Genomic DNA, 11,272 nt, shown 5'->3' with positions numbered 1-11,272 from the left:
TTGCCGAAAAAACGGGAAAAATGTGGCAAAAAACAGCAAGTCTATCAATTATGCATCGCGTTATGTTGTCATGCACATGCGACCTGGACTTTGGAGTGGCATCATGTGGTGTTTTCTGACTAAAAAATTAAATGTGGAAGGCTTTGTTCATTATACGTATTTACTTTACTATCTATCACGACCTCCTCGAAAAACCTATCATTTATATAGACTGCATAGCAGACTTGGTGGTGTTATTGTGTGGGCGGCCATTTTCTAGCCTATACCTAATTGTAGAAAAAGAGTGAACGTTGCCTCGAAACTAGTTTTCCCATATGTACATACTTACATATATGCATAAAACGAATCTAATTAGATAATTAGCCGTAGATAATAGCATTACAAACGTGGCAATTATTTGAAAATATTTTATTTGTTTATTTCACAAAACATTCCATAATCTTTGAGATGGCTTTTTGAGACATGGTTATATACACCCAGATGTGGATGCATATTAGGTTGTGAATAAATGTTTATTCTTAGGCGGATGACTATAACTTTGTCCTATTTTTGCTTTTATTTTGACCAATGATTAGGTAATAATTTGTGTATGTAATATATTCACTATAAGGCTAGATTGGGCAACAATTCTTTTTTTATAATATTCTTTGCTTATTTATCAACTTATCCATTTTTGTTTTTTATTCAATAAAATAAACGTAATAGGAAAAAACAAATTAGGAAATTCAATTTAAAACGAGGGGGAACGTTGTGAGTTGCTGCGGAGACCGCAACTCTACATTTATACCCGATACTTAGTCAGTATGGCTCTCCTCCGGCAGCCGCCGCTAATATTAAGCGACTCCACAAAGAGTGCGTGCGAGAGAGACAGAAAATCAGTCTGAGCGTGACGTCGGGCGCTGCGTAGCCACTGCAAACTAATTTGTTGCTTTTGGCTACAAAAATGATCCGATCTGATCCAGATTCAGCAATCTGATAGATATGGTCATTATCTGCGTTCTTAGTTTTCTCGAATCTGATTGTGGATGCAACAGATTTTCGTCCTTTGTGGGGGCGGAAGGGGGTGGGGCGAAATTCTGAGATATACGTTTTATAGTGAGATCTAACCGAAGTGCGGATACCAAATTTGGCTACTCTAGCCTTAATAGTCTCTGAGATTTGTGGATGCCCCAGATTTTCGTCCTTTGCGGGGGCGGAAGGTGGTGTGGCGAAATTTGGACACGAAACGGTCAAGGTCCGATATCACAGGAGTGTGGATACCAAATTTGGTTGCTCTGGCTCTTATAGGTTCTGAGATCCTTGAACTCATATTTTGCAATTGGCAAAACCGACCATGAAACCTGTGTGTTAGAGAGAGACAGAGCGAGAAAGAATGAAATTGTTTTCTTGATTCTGGCTATAATAATTATACGATTTGGTTGAGATTTTACACTCTAGAACATATAGTCATCCTCTACGACTCTGCGTTTTTGGTTTTATCGTATCTTTAAAAATGTGGATGCCACAGATTTTCGTCCTTTGTGGGGGGGAAGTGGGCGGGGCGAAGTTTTGAAATATTTTTGTAGCAGTGACATATCACAGAAGTCTGGATCCAAAACATCGTTGCTCTAGCTCTTATAGTCTTTGAGCACTAGGCGCTGAAGGGGACGGACAGACGGACAGACGGACGGACGGAAGGACGGACGAACGGACGGACGGACAGACAGACAGGGCTCAATCGACTCGGCTATTGATGCTGATCAAGAATATATATACTTTATGGGGTCGGAAACGATTCCTTCTGGACGTTACACACATCCACTTTTACCACAAATCTAATATACCCCAATACTCATTTTGAGTATCGGGTATAAAAAAACAAGAAAAATGTGACACCTCACCGGCGTACACTCTAACAGTTATGCGTACAATGCCGGAATTCTCGATTACCGTTAGTTTTTACACTTTGCTTTATTTTTTTCCTTTGATGTGCGTTATTTTCAATTACGTTGAAAACAATATTTATGTATATATGTTAGCCTAGATTAAGGAGGTCAATGGCCGCTCTGACTATTCAAAGGACGTACGAAACGTAACATTTACAAAAGATAACTATACAAAATTATTTGACTATAGTTCTTAGACGGATAAGATAGTCTAGTAAGAATTCTCATGAATTGATGGTTATGGATAAATTTTAGATCTGAACCATCTCTAGACCTTTCGTACTTGATTTAAATGATCCAGTCCGAACAAGAGTCGTAGCCACGTAAGCTCAGAAGTAAATTACGAAGACTTTTGTTAAGAAAAGCTATAAAATACTTAAATTCATACCGTAATTAAATGTATTAAGCTGGGAATTTACATTTAAAGAAACCACGGCAGTGTCTCTAACTGCTTATTGCATCAAGTAAATGTCGAAGGTGTAAAATTGGCTTAATGCATGGAGAAAATTCCAACAACAATTAAATAACAATTTGATTATTTATGTTTTTCGTTTAGGGGGAGCAACCAATCTTTAGAAACAGTTTTGGAGTTAACGAATTCAAAAGAAAATCATTCGGTTTTCAGAAGCATTTAACAGAGTTGTGCTGAGTTCTATGTAGTATGCATAGTGATAGAAATGTGGGAATTATAATGTATAGCTTTGGGTGGGAAGGTATGTATAATTTTTTTTGGTTTCTCGGTTGCAAAACGAAATGGAAGATCCAATGGGCTTAGTGACTTAACTAAGTCTTTTGTCGATTAGATATCTAAATCGATGAAATGTGTACAAATCGAAACAAACGAACCAAATTAAATTTAGACAAAATCAAAGGGTCTGTCTTAGGAGCAGTGGTCTCGATTACAATGAGAGTTCTAAGAGACAAAGTTGTATGAAAACTATAAGTAATTGTTTATGGCGCAATCTATCTGTTAATATACTTGTGGCTAAGCGTCATTTATTTTACATTTTAAACTGAATTAGATTTTTGTATCATAATATTTCATATAATATTAAAGAGCTTTTGTTGCTAAGTGCCTGTAAATTTTACATATGTGTGTACTTTTGAGAAGATTGAACCATAAATAAAACGTGCGGACTTTCTATATGTTGTCATCTGTCCAACAGTACCAAATCCGGCAGATAAAAAAAAAGTTACCAATACAAAATATTGCGACTATAAAAATAAATAGAGATAAAAACTATCTTAGCTCAGTTTGACAAAAGTTGCATAACTTTGCATAATTTCATTTATATCAGTTCAGTGCTTTTGGAGTTTATCATGATAATCAGATATTAATGTGAAAAATTAATTGTAAAATTGGGCGGAAGTTTGTAAAGTAAAGTTCAGATGATTCATCGCAATGGACAAGAAAAAAGTTGTTTGTTGGAGAGATATTTTCACATAAGTTCCTTAGCTTCCTTACTTTACTGATTTAATACTCTGAAAGCCCACATCAAATATAACAACTCTCGTAGAAGGATCCAGTAGCAGGCTATCTATCACATGAGTTGCTGGTAAAATATTTGGATACCTTTTTTGGTAACATTGGGTTATTATGATATGAAAGACTCGATGTACTGTGAATAAAATATACGATAAAAAACTACTCTCCAAGTACGGAGTATGCATGAAAATATTATAAATATATACGGGTCGTCTTCAGTTAAAGTTGAGCGGATAAGTCATTTCTCATGTTTTAAATAACCACGTATAAAATAAATGGTGTGAAGTAATAACATGTTTAGCAGCCCTATCTCGAGTTAAAATACTGTACGCTCTAAAAATTTTGAAAGAAAGACAAGATCTTTGTTTGAGCCGAGGCTAATAACCATCAGTATTTATTATTTCAATGTGTTGGAGTTTTGTGTGGCTTGTATAGTATTGCTTTATACTCTTATGAAATAAATGTTTGAAGGCAACAGGCCGCCAATTTATTGAAGGCTAACACACTAATTTGAGGAGTTGAGTTGTGTTTACCCCGAGGATGTATGCATGCATGTATGAATGTACAGACATACATAAATACGTACATATACCCATATAAATGTATCCCGCCAAAGCTTACAATTTTCTTGGTTCTACCTGCAATATAAGAAGGCTAAAACATGTTACCCAGTTGGAATTTTGCAGCCATATGTATATATATGTATATGTGCATGATTGTAGTGAAATTTTATGTACACATCCATACGTGCCAATATTGTGGTGGTTATTATTAAAAATTAAATATAATATTGCTTTGACAAGTTTTAAAATCAGAGCCAATTATTTTATGACGAAACGTTGGCAATCGAGCATTTTCTTTCTATTCAATTTTTGTAATATACATATAGTAAATATTTGTACTTATAACGATTCAGTGTTGTGCTGTAGATTATTTCCTACTGTCCATATTGAACGCTTAACTGTCGACGAGGTGAGAATGAACATCGGCAACTCTTTTTTTAGCTTGCATCATTCACACCTCCTTTCTCAGGAGTAATCATTCCGTTGCTCATGACAGCAAACCAGGTTGTTTTTGCATGTTGTCGAATATACAGCATTAAACGTTGGTGAATGATAAAACAGTGAGGCTGGCACATTTTGAAGGTCTTATTTCACGTTGAATCGAAATCAAATTAAACTTAGTGGTGTTTCTTTTCTTGCGTGTGTGTGTGCGCGTGAACGAAGGAGGAACGCATTGTATATTTTGCAATTTTAACAGCCGCTAGTTTCCTTACTCTGGCATTTATAATTCGTAAAAGTGTGTGTTGTACGTATAATAAGAGGTGTGCTCAGACATCAGACTAACAAACAGGCCGCGCGCAAGCAGCGTAAAATAAAAATCACTTCGATGGAAGCCATAATGGCATGAGCTCCTTTCTACGAACCGAGAAACTGAGAACTGGCTACCAATTTAAAAAAGCCGCCTTTGACTTGCGAGACAGTGTGGCGTTATTCTGGCGGTAGATTAAGAAACAATTTTGAGAAGGTGCGATGGAAGTTAATTATATTCCGCACAATATATGTTTTAACACCAAAAAAGCAGCTAAAACTTTAGGATAGTTTTTCTTATGTAAATATATGACAAGAAACTATCAGGGACCGTAAATAACGATTTATATTTTTAATAAATGGATTTCAAAATGGACCTACAAATAAATGATTCACACCAAAATCTTTTGGTTTGATTTTTTACGGGTCTCTTAACTTTTTATTTACGCTGTGATCAAAACCTACTTTTTCTGATAGATTTGGGGCTTTACAAATTATGAATGACTTTTTTTTCTGGTTTGTTTTTTTTTTTACTTTAAATTTTGTTCAATTATTCTGTCAGAGGCTGTGCTTTTTTGACATGACGTAAATATCACCTGGTTGTATCGAACTCTACAATTCTGAAAAGCTGACAAATTCATCTATAGATCAGACCCAAACAATTTGAAGCTTAAGCTGGAAAATTTTTTACTCTCAAATTTAAAAATTTTTGCATTATTTTATTTTGAAAACTCGAAATACATATGTACATACATTCTAGGGAATCGTTTGAGGTATCGTTTGTATAAATGCCCAAAAACCTGTGAGAAAAAGTCGGTTTAGTTCAGATCGGAAATGTGGTTTTGTATAGTGTTATTATTGAAGAAAAACGTAAGGACTTAAAATATTATTATTGCCATGTAATTTTTATAATATAACTTTAAATAACTACGGTCCCTAATAAGTAATATTCTTAGAGATTGGCCCCATATGGAATCGCCAAGATTGCATGACTTATAACTCCCAACAAGGTGTTACAAGATGTTTTTAATTAGCATAACTATCCCAAATTCGATTGACTACATCCCATATGTAGCTGACATAGGAGTAACCGAGCTGTAAAGGTAGTAGAAGATTGGCTCCGAAGCTAGTATTTGTTGTATTTCCTTGAAAAGGGTGCTATAGAAACAGTCAGATGTTTGTTATGCACATAAGAAAGAATCTACGATCGTTTCAAATTTATACATACATAATTATGTACATATGTACACATATATTCGTGTTCAGGAAGACGTGTTTTTTGTTTTGTGGTTCATGTGGATGTGTGCAACTCACCAATGCATTGGTCCATTGCAATGGAAGCGTTTCCGACTCCATAAAGTATATATATTTTTGATGAGCCACGTCTGTCTGAGCGAGAGAGAGAAATGATTAGAGAAGACAGACGTAGTGGATCCCACGGGGAGATCCTGCGTTAAACAAAAAATCAATTCGTCCTTTTTACGAACAGCGTACTGTCATCGATTCTTCTTGGTATACCCATAGAAGGTAGAAGGTAATATGATTTTTACAAGATATTTGCAAGGTGCAGAAAGAAACATTTCATGATGATAATATACCATTAATACGTGCATATTTACATACATATATGTATATATATATACATGCAAATGTACATTATCAGCAGTGAATTTGATTCATTCGTTTGTTTGATTTCATTCATTTTTAAGACCTAACAAATTTAGACTAGCCCCTTTATTTGATGTTGTAAAATTAATTATTTACAAAAATTACATAAAACCTCCACTCGTTTAACGAAATTGATAATAAAACTAGGGCTTTTGGCGAAGAAATATATCAGATAATTTTCACTTAGTTTTGTTGTTTGGCCCGCCCACAATTTACTTATAAACATGTTTATACGTATGTTCATAATTCCATCCATATGTATTTACATTGTAGTGTTTAAATAATTACAATACGCAATAATATCAACAACAAATAAGGAGGAAAAAGAGAGCCAAGCCCACTACTTTGTAAATATTTTATCTGTATGTCATGTATGTCTTTCAATTGGTCAGATTTTCACAAAACATTCGAAAATTGCCTCTAAGTTAAACCTTCTGTTCTTATTGGTGCAAAGTAAAGAAAGGGACAACTAGCTCATTTGTGAACGGTATGAATGACACGTTTGCTATCTCCCTTACTTGAGTATGAGTGCGCCGCGCCGCGCCGCTCTCAATAGTTCGTAGTCTCTTTTCACTTAAAACTGAATTTTGATACGAAGAGCGGCTCTCGCGAGAGCCAAACCATAGCCGAAGGCACGAGAATGTTGCTTTATGGGCATTCAAGGCATTTTTTAAATAAGGTGGAGTCTTCGAGGTGCTTATGGTCGTAATGTAGTGCATATGTATATATAATGTATATGCATATATATAATATGAGATCTTATAAATATAAAGGATATGATCTAGTTTGGATTTGCAGTAATCATACTTTAAAAGTAGGGCTGGTCTAAATCAGCTGGGCGTGTTGGTGAACGTGTTTTTACGACTGTGAATGTTATTAGCAACAATAAAATATCGTTATTTCTCATGCTAACTTTGTCTTGAAGACTAGATTGGACTTGAAATGTGGTGCAAGGGCGTTTGCCCACGCTGTCCATACCTTTTTTACATTTCATTCGATTCCTGGAAAAATGTTTTCTAGCAACATTCAGAAATGGGCAACATGCGGTCAACATGAGGATTACCAGCAACATTTGGGCAACAGCAAAGTGGTTGGATTTGAAACGTGTAAAATGTATCTCACAAATATATCTCGGCCGCGGACAAGGAAACTCTAAAAAAATGTCGAGCTATTTTACAAATTTAGAAAATTAATTGATACATCCCACAAATATATATTATCGTACAAAAAAATAAAAAAAATATAATATACAAAAATAGTTATATTTATGATAACATCAAACATAACATTAAATATCAATATATATTAAAAATCCCTAAAGCAGAGTTTGAAAGCGCGCGGTTGCAAGCTGAAGATTCTACTTATTTTGTGCCGTGACATTGAGAAAGGAGCTTACGAGCTTTGTGATAATTTAAACGAGGTCACAATGCCACGCCCGTTGAAAATGACTTACGGTGATCAGAAGCCGCCATATTCGTACATATCATTAACCGCCATGGCCATAATACACTCACCGCAAAAATTGTTACCGCTGAGTGATATATATCGGTTTATTATGGAACAGTTTCCTTACTATCAGAAAAATATTCAGAAATGGCAAAATTCATTGCGTCACAACTTGAGCTTTAACGATTGTTTTATAAAAATACCTCGCAATGCTAAGAAAGGCGGCAAAGGATCATACTGGACACTACATCCTATGGCATTCAATATGTTTGAAAGTGGTAGCCTTTTAAGAAGACGAAAACGTTTTCAAGTTAAGAATCTTAAAAAGGATATGTCAAATTGCAATATATCTGTACCGCGGATTAATGAAGCTGGTCCCTATTTAGATGACAAATGTCTTCAAATCGACTTTACTGAACCGTTTATGCATAGTCATATGAAAGTTGCTGATTTTTTGAACTATAATATCTCCTCACCGCTGCCTCCGTTAGGTGTACCTAAAGTACCTATTCGTCCTAAACGTGCATTCACCATTGAAAATCTTATATCTCCAGATTCTAGAGAGAATGAATATTTCAAAGAACCATTGAACAAGACAAAGCTAATAAATCCATATTTTCATAGTTTAAATGTACTAACAGCAGAGTGTAATTTCTACATGAAAATCAATTTACATAATGGCCAATATGGAAGAATATCTTGCTATGCGCAGTCACATTTTTAGAGTATTATTATGGCTCCTTAACAGAATTTTGATACAAAAATCATCTTATATTTCAAGTATCGTATAGAATTTAAAACATATGACATTAAATTAAAACTTTATATTACTAATAGAAAACTCGGATTAAGACATTTTTTATTTAATATCCGTTATCACTAAATGATGTATCCTATTAATAATAAGGATCCGCTCAGGGACTGAATAAATGCTCTTATAATAGAAAATAAAATAATTATTAAGTGTATTCTAGTTTTTTATATGTACTTGAAATACATTTTCTCAAAACAAAATGCCATTGTTCTGTGATCGATGCATTGATCAGCGTCTACAGTCCTTAACCCATGTCTGTCCAAATTGAGGACCGCCAGAGCGGAACCAGAGCTACGCTAAAAACACTAATTTCTATATACATCACTGGTCAAAATAACAAGTAAACGCTTATGAGCTTTCGATCACGTCTCGTACAACTTTTTTAATAAACATAAAGAAAAAATTCAATTCACTCTTAATTTTGTAACCTAGAGTAGATTATACAAATATTAAACATGAGCATTTTTCATTAAAAAAACACTTTTCTCTTATTATTGGCAATCCTCTGTTAGTATCCGGTAAAGCCACGCTTATTTTGGTTCACTGTCGCGTCACTGTCGTAGTAGCAATAAGTTTGCAGCAAGTTTCTACTGGAATCTCATACCACGTTTTTTCTACAAATTCCCCACAACTCCTGGGCATTTCGAAACGTATCGAAAACGTATTAATTTGACGTTTCAAGTCTCACCATAGGTTTTTAATTGGGCTGGCGACTGACTTGGCCAACTCATACCGTTTACCCTGTTCTTCGTATACCAAGTCTTGACTAGTTTTGAGTTGCTATGGGTCATTGTCCTGTTGAAAGACCCACACATCTCAGGGGCATGTTTTCCCCTGAATATGGATGCATAATATTTGTCAATATATTTTTATGAAAATTTGAGTACATTTATTTATTAAATTAACAATTATCTGTTAATAATGGTACTTAATTACAAAAGGAGGAAAAAAGAGAAGTTAAACGTTAGTGGAATTTAAGTGATTATAAATATTGCATGTAATTAGTCTAAGCGACAGTTGAGGGGATAAGGAATGACAGAGGGAGTTATAATTATGGCACGATACATTCATACAATAAAATGTTAAAATGGTTTCTTTATAGACGTGCTGCTTTGAATGCAGAAACTATAGCCGCAAATATTAAAGAATATTTAATTGAAGTGCATCTTGATCCTCACAAGTACGTTGGGCTTGATTTTGATGGATGTGGTACAGGGAAAGTACGTAGGCTAAGTTAAGTTTTTCGCCTACCTATGAAAAAACGAATTTTGGTGGTTGAAAATTCCTTTATTATTCTCCAAAACGATAATGACCCATTTGGAAAATTTTTAACCTATTTTTGAACTACTGTAGATACTTAGAAGGAATTATCTTTTAAAAAAAACTTTATAAGCATCTTTCGGCGACGAAAAACGTTAGCCACTCAATTTTTTGTATAGCTGCAAGCAAAACAAAGGCGAACGGTGTGAGTTGCTGCGGAGACCGCAACTCTATATCGGGTATAAATGTAAATCCCTGGTTTAACAACGAAATAAAAAAACGAGGGGGAACGTTGTGAGTTACTGCGGAGACCGCAACTCTACATTTATACCCGATACTTAGTCAGTATGGCTCTCCTCTGGCAGACGCCGCGAATATAAAACGACACGACAAAGAGAGCGTGCGAGAGAGACAGAAAATCAGTCTGAACGTGTAGCCACTGCAAACTAATTTGTTCCTTTTGGCTATACAAATGATCCGATCTGATCCAGATTCGTCAACCTGATAGATATGGTAATTATCTATGACTCTGCGTTTTTAGTTTTCTCGAATCTGAAATATTGTGGATGCAACAGATTTTCGTTCTTTGGGGGGGGCGGAAGGGGGTGGGGCGAAATTCTGAGATATACGTTTTATAGTGAGATCTAACCGAAGTGCGGATACCAAATTTGGTTACTCTAGCCTTAATAGTCTCTGAGATTTGTGGATGCCCCAGATTTTCGTCCTTTACGGAGGCGGAAGGGGGTGTGGCGAAATTTTGACCCAAAACGGTCAAGCTCCGATATCACAGGAGTGTGGATACCAAATTTGGTTGCTCTGGCTCTTATATGTTCTGAGATCCTTAAACTCATATTTTGCAATAGGCAAAACCGACCATGAAACCTGTATGTTAGAGAGAGACATAGCGAGAGAATGAAATTGTTTTCTTGATTCTGGCTATATAAATTATACGATCTGGTTCAGATTTTACACTCTAAAACATATAGTCATCCTCTACGATTCTGCGTTTTCAGTTTTCTCGTATCGTCGAAATTGTAGATGCCACACATTTTCGCCCTTTGTGGGGGCGGAAATAGGCGGGGCAAAGTTTTGAAATATACTTTTAGCAGTTACATATCACAGAAGTCCGGATATAAAACGTCGTTGCTCTAGCTCTTATAGTCTTTGAGCACTAGGCGCTGATAGGGACGGACAGACAGACAGGGCTCAATCGACTCAATCGATATTCTGTGCCCTCGATATACTGTGGCCTCGATATACTGTGCCCTCGATATACTGTGACCTCGATATTCTGTGCAGTTGATAATCTGGACATCTGGACATTATAGACATCCTTAAAGTTCTCTACCACTGTAATGTTGGC

Source organism: Drosophila miranda, chromosome 2, assembly GCF_003369915.1.
Source record: "Drosophila miranda strain MSH22 chromosome 2, D.miranda_PacBio2.1, whole genome shotgun sequence".
Taxonomy (NCBI): Eukaryota; Metazoa; Arthropoda; class Insecta; order Diptera; family Drosophilidae; genus Drosophila; species Drosophila miranda.
Note: the sequence above shows the minus strand (reverse complement) of the source record.